This window comes from Idiotropiscis lumnitzeri, chromosome 5 (assembly GCF_059441095.1).
Source record: "Idiotropiscis lumnitzeri isolate Australia: NSW breed Sydney's pygmy pipehorse chromosome 5, RoL_Ilum_1.0, whole genome shotgun sequence".
Classification (NCBI taxonomy): Eukaryota; Metazoa; Chordata; class Actinopteri; order Syngnathiformes; family Syngnathidae; genus Idiotropiscis; species Idiotropiscis lumnitzeri.
The window spans coordinates 8,725,089-8,742,717 of record NC_142395.1 but is presented as its reverse complement, the minus strand read 5'-3'; the positions used below and the strand labels follow the sequence as shown (position 1 = coordinate 8,742,717).

Genomic DNA, 17,629 nt, shown 5'->3' with positions numbered 1-17,629 from the left:
CAAAGCAAAATGAAGCTTCATGAAGCACTGAAGCTTTCCACAGCCAATTGGTTTGCATATGGTTCAGAGCTTTATGGTGCTTCAATTTCTCTATGGCGCCATCATGTGGTCAACAAACAGTAAAACATGGAGAATGAAATAAGATTGTAGGAGAAACGGTAAAATATAATGCAACTTTATTCGTATTGCACATTTAACGACAGCTGCATCTGTAACAAAGCGCTTAACATAGAGTAAACAGTGACAAGATGTCCATAAGTAGCAGTATTGCAGCTTTCGAAGTATGTGTGTAGTGCAAATATGGCATAAATCAGTAATATAACAGCACAAGTACAATTTTTATGAATATAATTATGAGTTTAAAACTGTCTAAATCTATTCTGGGGATAAAACCCAGAACACTGACTGTAAGAGTGACGCTTTAGCAACTTTGCCAGCTGAACACATGTTTGTGCATATTTCCAACAAGCCAACATAAAGATCCAATGGCTAGACACCGGCTGCAATAAAAAAAACACTTATCCTAAACGAGTACGTCGACACTCATGGTCTCAAATGTTATTATAAAGTAATGATAAATTGAATGAACCAATGGCTTTATCCGCACAAACAGATGCTTCATTTATCATCGGTCACGTGATTTTCTTGTAAATGACACACGCACCAAATTGCGGCTTCATTTGGTATGCCCACACTTGATTGTGACACACTCCGAAGTCTCGGCACATCTCATAGCATCACCACGTCACTGCATACGTCAGCTGAGAGGTGGAGCAGGACAGTAAAATAATAAATATTTCAAATGAAAGAACGTTAGTAGTCCGATTTAGGGGAAATTTGATTTGTTCAGCAGCAATAGCGGATACGGGAAATAGAAAAATAGCATACCCGAGAAGTCAACTATCGTCTGTGCGTAGGTAGAGGCTGATATTTTTTCTGAATTCCCGAGAGATGCGAGTCCATTTTACCTTGAATCTCGGGATTGGGATGGTACAGGATAAATATTTATGGGAGCGGACGGGAATGGGATTATCTTGTAGCAAAAAGGAAACAAAAAACTTCAGACAGATGTGCTGCCATTTTTAATGTTGCTGACCTCCAAAATGGGAGTGGGAGTCATTCTGAACGGGAGCAGCATGGGAGTGGGAGCTGTTTTTACTGGGGCAAATAAAGAACGTGAGTGAAAATCCACTCATGTGTCACCCTCTAATACAGGGGTCTTCAACCCCGGTTTTCGCTGCACTGTTTTCAGGCGTTGAAGACCCCCCCCTTTAAAGTATTTTCATCGTGGTATATGCAGTTCCTGTGAATGGATGCAATTGATATTGCGATATGAATTTTGAGCCATATTGCCCAAGCCTAATTTTGCCCAATCACAGCGATATTTACCCTGTGTCTTGCATCTAGCATCTGAATCATCTGAAAAATGGGTCAGTTCTTGTCTTTACAGCTGGTAGAAGAACTGCTTTGTCACTGTCTTGCCGTCTGTCATTTTTTGGGGAGTCTTACGTTGTCCCTACATTGTATTGATTTTAGAAGGAAATATCGTGTTGTAAACAGACCATTGAGTCTATTTTCAAGTGGGTCAATCCTCTTATTACAACTGAGTGTGTGTGTGTGTGTGTGTGTGTGTGTGTGTGCGTGCGTGCGTGGGTGTGTGTGTGTTCAATAGTACCTTGCAGTATGTGGATGTTTTTTTTTTCTACTTTGACAAGTGAGGAATGTGCTGTGTTTGTCTATTAGATGCGGTAAAATTCAGGTTTGGGCAGTTGTTCCAGTTAGACGAAACCATCTCTGTCAACTGTATTGTAGTGACGTTGTTGTCTACATGTTGGCTCGTTGTAGAGCTTCCGATTGTAAAATGCTAGCTGATAGTCATAGGCCGAAATGCTAGCTGATAGTAATAGGCCGGGGTGTATGCTATTCAGGTTTTCTCCTTCTACAATTTGAAAAATACAGTGTTCTGCGTTTTTACAAGTTATTTTAAACAGTGGCTGTTACTTTACCACAATCATGAAGAGGTGAATGTATTGCTTTGAAATTGTCTTTCCTACCAACTTACTTACCTGCCTAATGCAGCACCCCTACACCAGTGCTTCATTCACCTTGGAACAGTACACTTAAATTACTTCAATAGTAAAGGTTAATTTAGCCGTTTTGAAAGGAACCTGTTTTTTATCTGTTCCCCCAACCCCTTGGGAGTCTTGCGCCATCTTCCTCACACGTGCTGACCTCGGCCCAGGCGTCGTTGCATGATTAGCACACAGTGCCAAGGCAATGGAGATATATAAAGCAAGCAGCCAAGGCTGCATGCAGAGGCGCCTTCACTCCATTTCGTGGCAACTCTATCATGCATTGTCACTTTGAGAAATTCATCTGTTAAATCAAATACGTCTGTGCTGTGGTTCATCTTTTAATGTCCAAACATTTACTTCTGCTTCATGTGTTGTGATAGATTGGCAGTAGACCACTGTGAGTCACACACTGAATTATGTTAGTGGGTGTCAAATAAAAAGTTGTGACGTTTTTATTCAAGTCACTGATGCGGTGGATTCACCACTTGGCATGACTGTTTGGTAGCACCAATGTCAGCCATGTTTTTTATTCATTCATTTTTTGCTGGTTGTGACCTTGTACCAAACTTCTGAATCACATTTCCTATTTCAGAGTTCGTCAAGCCATAATATCAGATGGAGGCAAAAAAAAAAAAGGTGCCCATTAAGAGGAGAGCTTTTTGGGGCCTAACTTTAAATTCATTTTAACCAGTGATTAATAATGCTTTTACATTTTCATCAGGCAATCATCTATAACTTCTTAAAGCACTGACGGTCTCTTGTCAAACGACAAAAATTTTGTTGGGTATATTGCCCAACCTAAATGCGAAACACAAACTCTTATTACATCTTTTATTTTTTTTAACAAGCCCATACTGTCTTCAATCCATTCCTGTTTACTGTCATGGATGAAAATAGAGAGTTCATGTTATTTGGAGCATCACTAGACCCACCAGTCTTCAGGCCTCTGTTTTAAAAAGACAGATTAAAATGAGAGGGATATGCATTTGAATGCAGGAGGTGGTATTAATTAGTGTTGCATAGTGAGGCAAGAACAGCCGCTTTGATGATTACACTTCACTATTTACATCACTGAAGGAGGGAAACGTAATTAGAAGACCCAAGTGCAAGGAGGAACACAACATCGCATGTTGTTTTTGTTCTAGGTCAGTCACAGCAGATGTGGCCCGTGCTAAACAGAACGCTGAAAAGCAATTGTCTAATTTGTAATACATTCACTTTTTTCCCCCGTCAGTTTATGCAATCTGTATTTACATTTAGTTTTACGCAAAAATAAAACTTACAAAACATAATAGTGATGAACGTCTTTGTTATTTGATCTGTATTGTATGAATACAGATTGGCCAGGGGCACGAAAAAATCACAAGAGGGCTATCTATGATCAAAAATGCTTCTGTTGTTTCTGTTGCTAATGGTTGTATGCATTTAAAATGAATTTAATCTTGTGACAGCTCGATTAGCACGAACAGATCTGCACCTTACACTTTTGTAACCTTCTATTGGGATGAAGCTAGATGATCTGTGGTTTGTTGATAACAAATATCCACTTGCGTAAAAAACCAGGAATTGAGGAGGAAAAAATGTGCCTTATCTAAAAGAAAGCTTGTCGTCTGATAATAAACAGCTCCATGGGAAGCTGCACAGTACAAACAGTAAATGCTGGATATACTCCCATCTTTGCCCTTTGTTTCACTTCAGCTACACTCTGTCCCGCTGGTATGATGTCACACTATTTACATAGCTGACGCAGCGTACGCGATTCAGAAAACACACACCAGGTTAGGCTTTTGTGTTCAAATTGCTTGCTAGAATCAAATTCATACAAGAAACACTGACACTCTGACCTCACAATCTCAACCTATATAAAAACAAACACTACACTTACTGTGTGCATGTAGCAGGCCGTGGTTGGACGTTCTCCTGCGCCTCAAGGTGGGCAGGTGTAAACCGTCACTCTGGATGATGTGGCGGTCTCTTGCCCATATTGAAAACAACAGCTCGGGGCAATTTCTTTCATCGGGGCTCCAGTTTGTTGACTTGTTTACCTGTTTTCACCCATTTTGGGCTTAATTCTGAACTTTGTGTTTAGGGTGTCTTGACATTTCAACATGAATTAGCTGATTTATCACAACCAATGGTACAAAAACAGATGGCGAGGCAAGTGTACTGCCGTGAAAAGAAAAAGAAGAAAAACAGAATACCTTCTAAAGGAGGAGATGAGGATAGGTTGTTGCCGGCGTGAAAAGATTAAGGGGTAGGGCAGGCAGATGCACTGACTTTAATCGGAAGCACATGTCATATCTTAAAAAGTCAAAACACGGTCTTTTCTCACCACGGTTTTAGTGCTTGGTTTACTTTTCATGTTCTACACCTCTACTCTGAGATGATTGTTTTGTTGATATTAAATTATATTCAATTAATTGACACCGTTATTCATTGATTTCAAAACCTGGTATTTATTCAACTATCAAAACCTAGCTTTAAATATATATAAACTTAAAAGAACAACCAGGAAGTAAATTCGTAATAAGTATTATTAATTTAAAAATATGATTTGAAAAAAAAAAAAACTGAGGTTGGTGATGGGCATGCCTTGGCGCCTTTGGAGCGTTGTGATTTTATGCATGCATGGTGATACACACTTACATTTAGATAGAACGAGTAGAAGAAGTCGCGATTGAACTTTAAAACTGTCTTTTCACAAATTATGGAGAATAAACATCTGTGAATATTGTCATGTTACCTGCTGCATTACGATTATTTTGGTAGTCTGCGTATCACCAACAGTAATCAGGATTTGTCAACTAATCGGATCGTAAATTGTGGCATGTCGCAGTAAAAGCAGATGCTCTGATACAACCATAATTAGTTTACAACTTCAATTCTTTCAAGGTATGTAAAAATTAATGAAATTATATAACATTCATCTTTGATTAAACTTTGCAGATTGCACCAGCATTTTTTAGATCTTTCTCAATGATGGTGCAGTTTCAATTAAAGGCAATACTGTGGCCTTAAAATATTCAGTAATTGTAATTGTTTAGTGCATTTTAAAATGGAACTGCACAAATAAAACAAAACTATTAATATACCAATAAATGCTTGAAAACAAATTTCACTCTTCGTGGGCAACAAGACAAAAAACAACAAAAAAGAAAAGCCTTATGTGAATAATTTTAGGAGGAACATTTTTTTCTAGCAGCATATGGCAACAAACTTAATTATGCATTTTTTTTATTCCGTGATGCCAATAAGGGCTTGTGGCAAATATGTTCTGTTACTTTGAGTATTGAGTATTTCACCGTTCATATATGCGACATTCCATTCACACGAGAGTGTCTGAGAGCTTTCTCCTTCTATGTCAAACACTGATAAAACAAACTGTTTTGGTTGTTAGCAAACTTGAGTTCACTGACAAATGCATCGTTAATCCGTCGACGCTACAATATTTTAGCGTACTAAAAAGGACATAGTGTGAGTGTTACAAAGTTACATCAAACTCACTCCGTGCCCTGCGTGTGCTAACTACAGCTAGCTTTCAGACACAACTGACTGTGTCAGAAATGAAAAAAAACGCATCAGCCACAAAGTGCTTCTTTTCTCGATTAATCGAAAAACCCCGTTGCGCTGCTATGAAAGGGAGCTTTTGTGGGTAAAATGTCGTAACTCTAGGGCTCTGTTGCTAACACCAGGTAGCCATGACACTCCTTTCCCACAATGCTTCTCTTTACATTGTGAATAACCCTGATTACCATTACGTTGCTTGTGTGCGCAAGTCAGGCAAATTGCCAGGGGGGGGAAAGTGCGAGACGATTTGGACGTCATCATGATTAGTCGTCTAATCTTGGCAGCCCTACCTGCCTAGATGTCTTAGTACAGCCTTTGTGTGTCGATTTCCGTGTAAGGATAACTGGTTCAGTTAATGGATGGATGGAAAGTAAATCCCTTCTGTAACTTCTAATGCAAAGCTCCGTCAATGGACTTTTCCATTGATTGCAAGCAATAAGATGGCAGTATTTGTATGTTTATGCGTTTAAATATTGTTGTTTTGTGTTTGGTTTTACAGTAAAGACCAGTGCTGCCAATCTACAATGTACTTTTCGAACAATGTGTCTGAATTTCCATATTTTTTGCATTATATCAAAAACTTTACCGTGTTACAGTTATTGCAGTATACTATGTAATGGTTAAGGAATGTTCAATACCACTTTTTTTCAGTATGAGTACTTGACTCTTGAGTATTCATCAATAATGAGACTTAGTAACCGATTCCACTACTATTTTTTTCATACATAAAATTTAGATGAAACCATCCTTCCTTCCATTATCTGATGGGCTTATCCTCACAAGGGATGTGGGCGTGCTGGCGCCTAGCCCAGCAGTCTTCAGGCAATTGGCGGGGTACAGGCTGGACTCTCATCATTCAGTCAGTAGTGTTGCCATGCGGCTCCTTAGAAATGATGCCGACTTAGCCGTTAACCCAGGCATCCACAATCCATTCACGAATCGTCGTATAACTCGCCCGCCGCTACCTTGTGTCATCCACATCTAAGACGCCGCTTGCAAAGTCTTTTTGAAGGCCCTGTTTACACCAATGTCCAGCGGTTCCTTCGTGAAGACACCAGGAATGATGGCATGCTTAGTTGAATTGCTGCACTATACAGTACACCGATACCGACCGGGGGGCATGACTTTCGTGTTCTCTTTCACTGATGGCCTTAGTCACGTCCACCATTCCTCTATATAAGCAGCATGACTGCAGTAGTGATAGAATGATATGCTTTTTTCAGAGCCGATACCGATTATTTGTAGATTTTAAGCCGATATTCATTTGTGGAAAAAAAAGGGGTAAAATTGTCAAACTTTCAAAAAATAAAAACTCAAAAACTTGACTTAGTTCAAACACACAGGCACACATACACTGGCACTCACTCATTACTTACTTTTATCACCATTTCCCTCTCAGTATTATCATCAACTTTACTAATCTCTGGAGCCATGTCGTTCAAGTAGCAAATTACCTCTGCAATGTTTCAATGGGGAGCGATTAGATTTAGCCTCAAGTAGGGGTGTTCCGATACATTTTCCACTTCCGATCCAATATCGATATTGGTGTATAATATGCACGGTTTTGGAATGCTGCACGAAGCCTGAGCACTCACAATTCAAATCCAAAGCACAAGAAATGTGAAGTTTTTCAAGCCTTTTCACATGACCAGTTTGGAAATTTGTAAAAGGTAGAGGGGAGAGGTTCGCTTCACACACACTGGAACTCTGTGCACACACAAGCCACGCCGCGCCGAATTATTAGGCGGCCCCTCCACTTTGGAGAAAATGTAAGACTTTAAATACACCTTATGGTTGGAAAAGTACAATATTTTTCACTTGAGTGAGAAATTAGATAAATCTCTCCGCATAAATTTTGGTCTATGAGACAAAGTGACATCAGACGCGCAGTCGTGATTTTACCGGTAGAAACAACACTTGAGTGAGCATAGTTTATTAAAATTGATCATGGAAACCTTGCTACACGCTCAGATTTCAGCCCAATGTTTCAGTCCAATGAGAAACAAAGGCATCGGCACAAAGTTGAAGTTTCATCGACAGATAATATCCAATAATGCACAGACAACTAATGAAAAATTTATTTCACGCGATGCTCTGACATAGCATTGTGTCGTACTGCCAATATAATATTAATACTTGCTGGCATGCAAGCATCAGTAGCTCGTTGAGGTGCAGCCATAGTGAGTGATATTTGTTATTCTTTGTTTTTACTTTGGTCCTTGAAAATGTCTTCTCATGAAAATGGCCATTCTCACTAAAGTGTTTGGCGTCCTGCGTTTACTCAAATGTGTGTCTAGTGTGCATTGTTGAAACGTCACTGCTAAGTAAAGAATAATTTTGTGCCTGATTTATTATTTGAAGCGTTATTAAACATATCGTGGCTGTCCTGTGAACAAGTATGTCCAATTTTGTCTTCCACCAATTTTCACGTTAATGGGATGTCTCATGCAAAAACCCCAAAAGCATTGACAGCATTGATTTCTAAAACACTCTCACGTGCAGTCCCACTGTAATATTCCTGAAATTATAAAAATTCAGGTAAATTGTTCAGAAAGTGAATTTCTATCTTTTGGGAGCTCTGTGAATATGATACAGTCAAAAATGTTGGCCCAACTAACTTAAGTGCTGGTACAAACAAGACAAAAATGTCTAGTGCATCCAAAAAACACTTTTAGAGTCCTGCTCTATAAAACTTCTCCATGGAGAAATTGGCGGAAGTGGCTGACCTTGACAAAGAGTTTGCTGCCTAAAGTGTTCCTGATCTTAATTTAATTTATTTATTGTTGAGTTCCAATTTACATTATTTTTCCAAGTGTGTCACTTCCTATTTTCTCACCATGGAATAAGTAACGAGCAAAAGTAAAAAAATGCAACCCATATTGAAACAAAAACTTTAGTGTTCATGAAACTGCTGAGACTTGCTTTGATTTTTCACAACTCTTCTTGGCCTGTCGTCTTTGGTCTGTATCTGCTGTGGTGGTGTTGCGTGAGTAGCCTACTCAATATGCTGCATTCTTATATCGTGCACACATCCCACATTTCCACGGATGAGTAATAAGTGTGCACAAATTCACATATTTAGTTTTTCTTTGCTGAAATGGCTTTTAAATAGGTATTACTTTTCTCTTTTTTTCACAGTATTGAATAGGTCTTACAAAGTCTTCAATTTAACTTGATAAAACCTGAAGGAACCCTCAAATGAATGTTCTGTACTTAGCCACTGATGTAGTGCTCGTTTCTTAACAAGAGTTTTAGTGATTAGTTTAGAAAGGCCTGAATCCATTGTATTGTGTAACGTGAGTGCTTATGCCTTAATTTAAACCAGAAAAGGGTTTGGTTTTAGCAATGTATAATTCATCCATTTTCACTCTGCTGCTCAAAAGCTTTGTGGAAATGTTACGTAACCTGTCTTGGTAGTTTCTTTATTCCACATCAGACGCCCATTCTAGCAAAGCTAGGACACTCCAAGCTGGCCTTTTTTGGCGGGGCACGACAGGGCAGTGCAGGGCAGGGTAGGTCTCTGCAAGGGATTTACAAGTCCCATTACAGGCATAAGGGATTTGACACTGGGTGTTTTGTGTGTGTGTGAGACACAGAGATAGAAAGATTCTAGACTCATGGAGGGTGATTTTTGGTTTGCCATGGCACAGCTGGTTAGAGAAGAGAGAACGAGGACGGAACAGATTTATCCCAAGGCTTGTTGCGCTACATGCCTTTACACAACACACCCACAGTGTTTGAGTTCATTTACTCTGGTTTGTGTTTGCTTAGTTTATTATTGCACTGTAGTTTAGTTGGGCGGGGGAGGGGGGGGTTGAAGACTCAGCCTCTACCTATAGCAACAACTATATTAGGGGTAAGCATCTCTCCAGTAAATGGTTTGATGTGTATCTCGGTAAGTTCGACACGATTCAAGGACTGTTTGTTTTATACTGGAACGATTCGGTTTGAGCCAGTGGGACTAACAATTTGATTCGATAAGGCACGACTCAGTTCAAGAGGATATGATGCAATGATTGTTGTCATTTTACAATATGAATGAACTTGTCAGTCGGTTACTGTAAATGTGGCATTTTCTTCAATCGAAAATGATTTAATACGTATCTGAGTATATACTTGTATATACTGACTGATTTTCTAATTCAAATAGTATTTTTGTTACACTCACAATATAAAATATTTATCATTGCAAAACTTATTTTTCTTTAAATGTTATTGTTTACATTACCAACCACTCGTCACATTATTCATCTTGCTCATTGCGCAAAGAGGCTCCACTGTCCAAAAATAATGAGAGCCTTCATTGTGGATTCCCAACATTTTGTCTGCTCTTTATAATTACTTTTGTTTGACACTCATCTCTGCTATATAAAGAATGCATGCGCCCCCTTTTAATCAAAATGAGTTCTTTGGCAATTGATAATTATGTTGCTATATAAGTGCTTGGGAAAAAGGCCTGTCAAACAGTAACTCATTAATTCACTATAGATTCTGCCCCACAACATGTCTATTGTAGCAAAGTCCTCGGAGGGCTTGGGAATGCCATTGAGTGGGCTTGGCCTCTTGTTTCATGTCGTCATGTGACCGTCACTGTCAACTATTGGTGGAGATTTGCCCGTTTTTAAGAACTTGAACATTGAATGGAATTTTGTGATTGTATATTCCGCATCAAATATTCCAAATGTCTAGCCAGTTTGGGCATTCACATACAGCTTTTGTTATGATGATCTATCAAGACCAGACATATGTTTGTCTAGCTGTTGCCAGGAGTAGCTAATTTTTACTCATGTGTGTACAGTTGAACCTGACAGAGTTCCCTTTCTGAATAACCACTTTGTCTGAGGAACTACTGCCCTCATTCAAGATACTTTGATAATAATAATAATAATAATAAATTATTATTATTATACCCTTTCAACACACAGTGAAATGCACCCAGATTATTATGTTATAGATCATTATTACAGGGTGTATTGTCACTCAAGTTATATTTATTGACTTTTTTGGGGCCACAGGGGCTTTTTGATTGAATTTCATTGGTTGAGTATTAATCTCTATCTGAGTAGAAATAACACAGAATGTAAATAAGTGTTAGTGCAATTGAAGCAAAAGAAATGTGAAGAGCAAAGAGAGGAAAAGGTGAGGGAGACCTTTTTGAATGAGACTGGCAGAGAGTTAGGCCATGTCTCCTTATCTACACATTCCTAAGTGTGTGTTTGCTTGTGTGTGTCTCTGTGTGTGTTTATGTGAAAGACAGTTGGAGAGAGTTGGGAGGCTCTTGTGTGGGGGAATTACTGTGTAGATAAGCTGAATACAAAGGTTTCAGTTCTGGGTCTGGCTATAACGATGACTGGCTTGCACCGAGTTTCTACTACTGTAACATGAAATTTCTAATAGTGTTGTCTGTATGCATTTGGTCCATTTCCAGTTCCATCACTTTCAAGTTTTTATCAGTGTCCATTTTGCATGTTTCTTGTTTAATAGAAGGGTCCCAACAATTTTAGCTTTGCATTTGTACAAAGAAAAGAACACACCCTACTGTAGGAGGTTAGTTCTGGAGCTGCTTTGTTGCATTTGGCTCAGTGTGCCTTGCATATGTGCGGCGTACAATGAAATATCAAGACTACTGCATCTAGGCATTGCGGTGTGATTCACAGTGTCAGAAAGCTTGTTTGCAGCTGCAGGTCATGAGTTCTCCAACAGGATAATGACCTAAGCTAAAATTACCCAAGATTTGCTTAGAAGAAAACATTGGACTATTCTGAAGAGCCTTGATCTACAATCCAGTATATCCTATTGAACAGCTGTCGAATGATCTCAAACATGCAGTCTGAGAAAGCATCCTTCAAGCAAAGAAAGAACTGGGGACGTTTGCTCACGCGGAGTGGGTCAAAATACCTGTCGGCAGGTGCAACTGAGAGTTACAAACTCATTTGATATGCTTAAATGGTTGTGCAACAAAATATTACCATCATTTTTGAATGGGAAACGTTTTTTTTCTGTTTTATCACAATTAATGGACTAAATAATACAGTATAAAGATGCGGAATATGAATTCATTATACAAATATATTGTATCATACAATACAATACAATACAACTTTAATTCTATAGCGCATTTCACAACAGCTGGAGCGCAACAATGCGATTTCCATATGGTGAAATATAAATTACCAGGAAATTAGAACACAAATTAAAACACATAAACAATAGATACAGGAAGAACAGCAGGACATCCACAGTCTCATGTTGAGTCCAAAGCTAAAGAATAGTAATGTGTCTACAAACGAGTTTTAAAAGTGGACAGACTTGCCTAACATTTAATGGAAGGTCATTCCATCGAGAAGGACCGGCAACAGAAAAGACGCGATCCCCCTGAGGCTGCGCTTAGTCCTCGGCACGTCTTGCAGCATTTGGTCTGCAGACCTGAGGCGGCAAGCCGGTGCGTAGGGGTGGAGAAGCTCTGAGACGTACGCTAGGGCGAGGCCATTTAAAGATTTGAAGACTAACAGAAGTATTGTAAAGCGAACTCTAAAGTGCACTGGGAGCCAGTGAAGAGAGGCCAATATTGGGATTATGTGACCAGTCTTCCGTGATCCAGTTAAAAGACGAGCACCAACATTAATATTAATATACCGCATCAACATACAGGGCCAGTGCTGGTTCTGGCAGAGTCACCACAACACAGATCTTTGGTGTAGGAGAAAGCTGGACAAAAGGGCAGCTGTCCACAATGTTGTAGTCTGTCTTATCATTTATGTTATTGCAAGCAAGAAACGTCCCAGGTTTAGACAACAGACTGCAAAAAGCCCAAAGCACAACAGCACATCTTTCTAAACAGCCATGTAATTGGCTAAGGCTGAGTGGCTCCCAAGAAGCCATTGCTATAATCTTTTTGTGTTATTTTTATTTCTTTTGGGTATATGGATGGCATGAGAGATACATGTTTTGTGTTAATCTTATTTCTTTGTTTCATTGTTTGCTTGGATGCTGAGTTTTTTTTGTTTTGATTTGGAACCGTGACTCTAAGGAGTGTGGTGACCAGTGAAGTCCCTCCCCTGACGTTGTCTAGTAGACGTATTGCCGTGACACCTCTTATTGGTTAGAGTCAGTGTTATTGGCAATGATTCCTTATAGTTTAAGGACATCTGTCATTGACTTGGGGTGATACCTCTGGCAGCGATCTCTTAAGGGATTGAATCCTGGTGAGCTGGCTACAACTAGCGCGAGCTGAGCTAGCGCGAGCTTGGGCCATGTAGTGCGGGGCGCCTAGTATATGCATTAAATACAGAAATAGCACCCTCAACTGGTGTTGCACCCTTTGATGCAAGCGCGTCTTATGGTCGTAAAATACGGTAGTAAGTGCCATGTGCCTTCTTTGCTACCGTTTTCTACCTTCAACGAACCCTGACAAAAAATCATCAGTCCCTTTGTTCGCAAACACTAGCAAACCTTTGTTGCTCATTGAGACACGGGTTTAAAGGTTACATATATTTATCAGCTGATATGACATACTAGTATCGTCCAGCCCTAGCTTTGTTGATACTGTAGGTCACTTCATATATGTAGTGTAAAAATAGTAAAAATTGAGATATGAAATCAGTTGATGGATGCATGACATAGGTCAATAAAATGATGACGAGTGGTGATAATCTCAGATCAATAAATATTTGTCCCAACTTCCGCCTTGCTCCTCTGTCTCCTCCTGTCTTTCGTGCTCCTCTGCTAATATGTAAGCAGAGGTGCAAGCAAAGACTTAGGTAATTTCAAATAGATAAATGAGAACCCCTGCTGTATAAAACAAGTGCTCCATGAAGCTAGTGTTATTGTCCTTTTGTTGTTTGTTTTCGTTGTTCTGGTGCATTGTGTTTTGCCCGCAATGTCTTCAGTTTGCACAGACTGAGGACTCAAATCACCTCTGCCCCCTTCATATAATTTATGATCCATGGAGATACTGACAAATTGAATTAAAAGTGTGAGATTGTTGTATGCTGAATTTACATAATTTTTTTTCGTACAACAAAAATGCCGTATGAGGATTGATATTGTGACATAATTTCGAGCGATATCGTTCAAAATTTTAAATCGTGACACCCCTGTTATGCATGCATGATCAATTTCCTCGTTGCGTAATTTCAAACGTTCAGTAATTGACTGAGCAGGCACATCAGAGACCCAACTATTTGCATGCAAGTATTGAAAACAAATAAGATTCTATAATAAGCGCCCTTTAAGTAAAATAAATGAAACAGTTGTACGGAATCCAGCCTTTTCTTTTATTCTCAGCACTTTGCCTCTGTCGGCAGAGAACAATTAGTGCGGTTGAGTTGGGATGACTTTGCTGCTGGATAAGCTGCATATGAGATGGAATAAAGCCTTTCTATGTGTCTGGGTCAGTAGATACTCTAGCTGTTTTCAGTCATCTGCACTTAACACAACTATGCTTTATAGAACTATTGATTTCCTTTTTTTTTCATGGTCGGCACCTGATTTAAAAAAAAAACAAAAACAAAAAAGGTCACGAAAATGCTGACCATGTGCAGAATCATCTGCCACAGAGAGAGAGAACTATATATATGAAAATTGTGCAACCCAAATATGAAAAGAGTGTTACAAAAATGTAGAAATGGTAGTGGTGAAACACATTTTGATTTTAACAAAGAATGTATTTAACCTTTGTAGCATAGCTCTACCTAAAGTATGTCTTGTAGCCAATTGTTTTTATTGGTTTACATATTACAATATATGGCTACAACACATTTGATTGAGTGGAAAGCTGGGTTGACTAATTTGAATCTATTTGTCAGGGCGATTTTTATTTCTTTATTTAAACTTTGTGTAGAAGACTTTTTCAAAAATGTTACTAGTGAGAAATTAGACTTTACACAGATATGGTCGACTGATTCGGCAGATATATATTCTGCAATGTCAGTGATTCGTTGTGAAGTCCTAATTTACTGATTCATCAATGAGGTCATATATCACAACCGAAAAATAAAACATTAGAGAAAACACATTTAAGATTGTTGTTTACATATAGTATGCTAAATGTTTGGACTCAAAGGCACAGTTATTGGAGGCACTTATTTATCAGCACAAAGCAAATAGGACAAAACCTAAAAGCTGTTTCACAACTTGTTTGGCATCAGGAGAGATAAGGGAAAAAAATTAACATTTGCAATCTGAGAAGGCATCCTTACATATTCTTTTTGTTTTACAAAACTTTGTTGCGAGAAAAATCGGAAAATGTCATTCAAACCACACTGCCCATCTGTAGTTGCGGGTGAGAAAAACATGTTCTTCCTCAGATGGGTTGGCATGCAGCGGAGACTGAGCCATGTCTTCATGAATGTGGCAGCGCACTGTAAAACTCGGATACACAGACATGACAGTCGTCTCCTATTTTGCATCCAGCAAGCCCTCAGTCCATCCGTCCGTCCTTCTATTTATTTCCCAGCGTCTGCTGTCATGAGACAGCAGCAGCAATAGTCTTCAGAGGAAAGCATGGCTCAGATTAACGTTTTAATCCAAAAGCCTGGATTATAGGTTTTGTATTTTATTCGCAGCCTCACCAGTCCGGCAGTCACTCTTTGTCAGATAGTTTTCAGTCAGAGGTGTGTAAATGTGTTTATCTGTTTGTTCTGCTGAAGGGGGTCCTTGTGGGGCTTTTCATCGAGATAGATGTATGACAGAGTAGAGCAGCTGTTTGAGACTAATTAACTCAAGCATATTAAAGCATGCCAGCACAAGACTGCATCACTACAGACTCAGCTTCATCATCGTCGTCATCATCATCATCATTGTCATCTGCCTATTGCCATTTGCCCTCATCTACCCACCCATGTGTATGCACAGTTCTGGCTGTCCTCTATCCCCCACCACAGTCACAAAACCTGTTCTAAAAATGGTCTCTGTTCATCAGAGCCTTCTTTAATATGGCGTCTGTGTTGATTACCAAAGAATGACATACTAATCAAGAGAGTAAGTGCGCCATTACTTATTTCATTCTTTTGTGCTTTCCTGGCTACTCAAATGTCTTTTTGCTTCAATATAAAGTGGTCAGTGGACACTGTGCGGCTTGTGCAACAGTAAACGTGTTGCCCCCCTCAAAGTAACACAACGCATAACTATTAATGGCTTAATTACTGGCAAATTGTACCAGATTTTTCCGTTTTCCCTCCCTTGTGTCATATATGCCTCGTTAATGGTAAAAGCTGGGAAACAGTGGACCCCCGCTTGCGAGCAGTTTAACACCCGTGGATTTGCTCGCTTTCCATGGGAAAAGCTTATTGCAGGTTCATCAGCTTTATTTTGAAGATTTTTGGGAGGTTTGTTTTCTTTTCTTTTCCTCCCCACCTCTCATTGCATTTCACTGGGGTTCAGCTGTACATCAGTGTCGTATTTACGCTGATTTTGTGTCTCTGTATAGATCTGAATGATTTTGATGACTCTGATAGTTTTGATTTTATAGCTTACCCCCCCCGTAAACGACATCAGATTTATCATACATAAATGTTTTGATCTTGTAGGTTAGGCTTTCGCTAAAATAAAGGCAAAGCAAAAGGGACAGGCTTTCACAATAATTCATAATTTTTTTTATTTACACTATTTTATGGCTAACATCACAACATTGTACCAAACAAGAAACAAATGATAGGTAAACCTGAGGACTGTATGTATATGCAACGTATTTGTGTGTGGGTGTGTGGGGGTGTGTGTGTGCGGTGTGTGTGTGTAAATGTACATATATTAGTGATGTCAATCTATTTTTTTAACTAATTAAACACACAATTTTCCATAATTGATTGCAATTAATCGCATTGTAAAACAACAATTTTTTCTATGAAGCTATAGCTATTTATAAAACTGAATTGAGTGAATTAATTTTTTAAACACTTTATTTAATTGTAATTAATCTAGTGTACTACTGCGCTAGTGTCACATAAGATCCTAGTACAGGGTGCAAATTCTTGTTAGTGTTGCCAGTCTAAATATCAATCTCAAAATAAGTTTTTTTCTTTTTCGTTTAGGATGCATAAAATGATCAGAATGTCCACTATACTGCAAAAATCTCAACATCCTGCCAAATGACATATTTTTGTATGATAATGATTCTGATGGAAACGACTACTGGACCTCCAAAAAGTGATGAGGCCATGAGATTATGTGAGCTATATAAAGTGGAATTTTAAACTGAAGCTGGAGTGATTTCCTGCAAACAGGAAACTGACTGTTTTCCTGTGGGTGCTGTGCCTGTTCTTGCTTACATCCTGCCTGAGGCTGTCAAGGAGTGCGGGAACACTGATCTAAAGCATTGGAAGGGCTTTTTACCTCACTCTTGTCCCTCTCTAGAAGGTGAACGCTCTGTTATTAGTCAATATTCAAATATGCAAATAATCTGGGCCTATTGCGTCATTCAAGTGAATGGCAGAAATGTGGGTTAAGATTTGTACTGATTTGTATTGTATTTTCCCCGCTGTTCTGAATTTTTCCCGTGGTTCGGCTAAGAAGATGCTGGAAAGGTGAGTAATGGACTTCTTAGAGAACAGCACATTGGCCGTAGTGTCCTTGAACTTTTGTTTTTGTTTTTGTTTTTGTTTTTGTTTTATAAAGGGCTGCTTTAATGTGACAGGAATAGTGATCAAAATCAATTTTGCATTTTCATTGATTTTCAATTTGTGTACGTGACTTATCTCTATGGAATGTTTTTGGCTAACATATTTGGTGGTGCTCTTCAACTGACTTGTTTTTTTTTAATTTTGCTTCATTACAGAATAGATAGATGTTTAGAGGATTTATAAAGGTGACTCTATTTTGTTTGGGTTTCACTATGGAGTCATGCATGGAAAGTCATTCATAGCTTTCTGCAGCGGGTTACTATTGGCCACATCACTAATGTTCCATTTGCTTCATCAGTATGCCCAAAATGAGTGGATTAGCCTTTGAAAAGTCTGAGTGAGTTTTTATCATCTGGATCGGACTCTGTA

General features: G+C 38.9%; 1 protein-coding gene across 14 annotated transcripts in view; it reads left to right on the top strand.

The window, feature by feature from the left end:
* tjp1a (tight junction protein 1a) overlaps positions 1-17,629 on the top strand; it is a 109,029-nt gene that overhangs the window by 54,252 nt on the left and 37,148 nt on the right. Inside the window, exon 1 of one of the 14 annotated variants that reach the window (XM_088295295.1) lies at positions 16,980-16,997. The exons of 12 other annotated variants lie outside the window; for them this stretch is intronic. The gene's annotated coding sequence lies outside the window, so the exon portion shown is untranslated. One more of the 14 variants, XM_088295294.1, reaches the window with a different exon arrangement.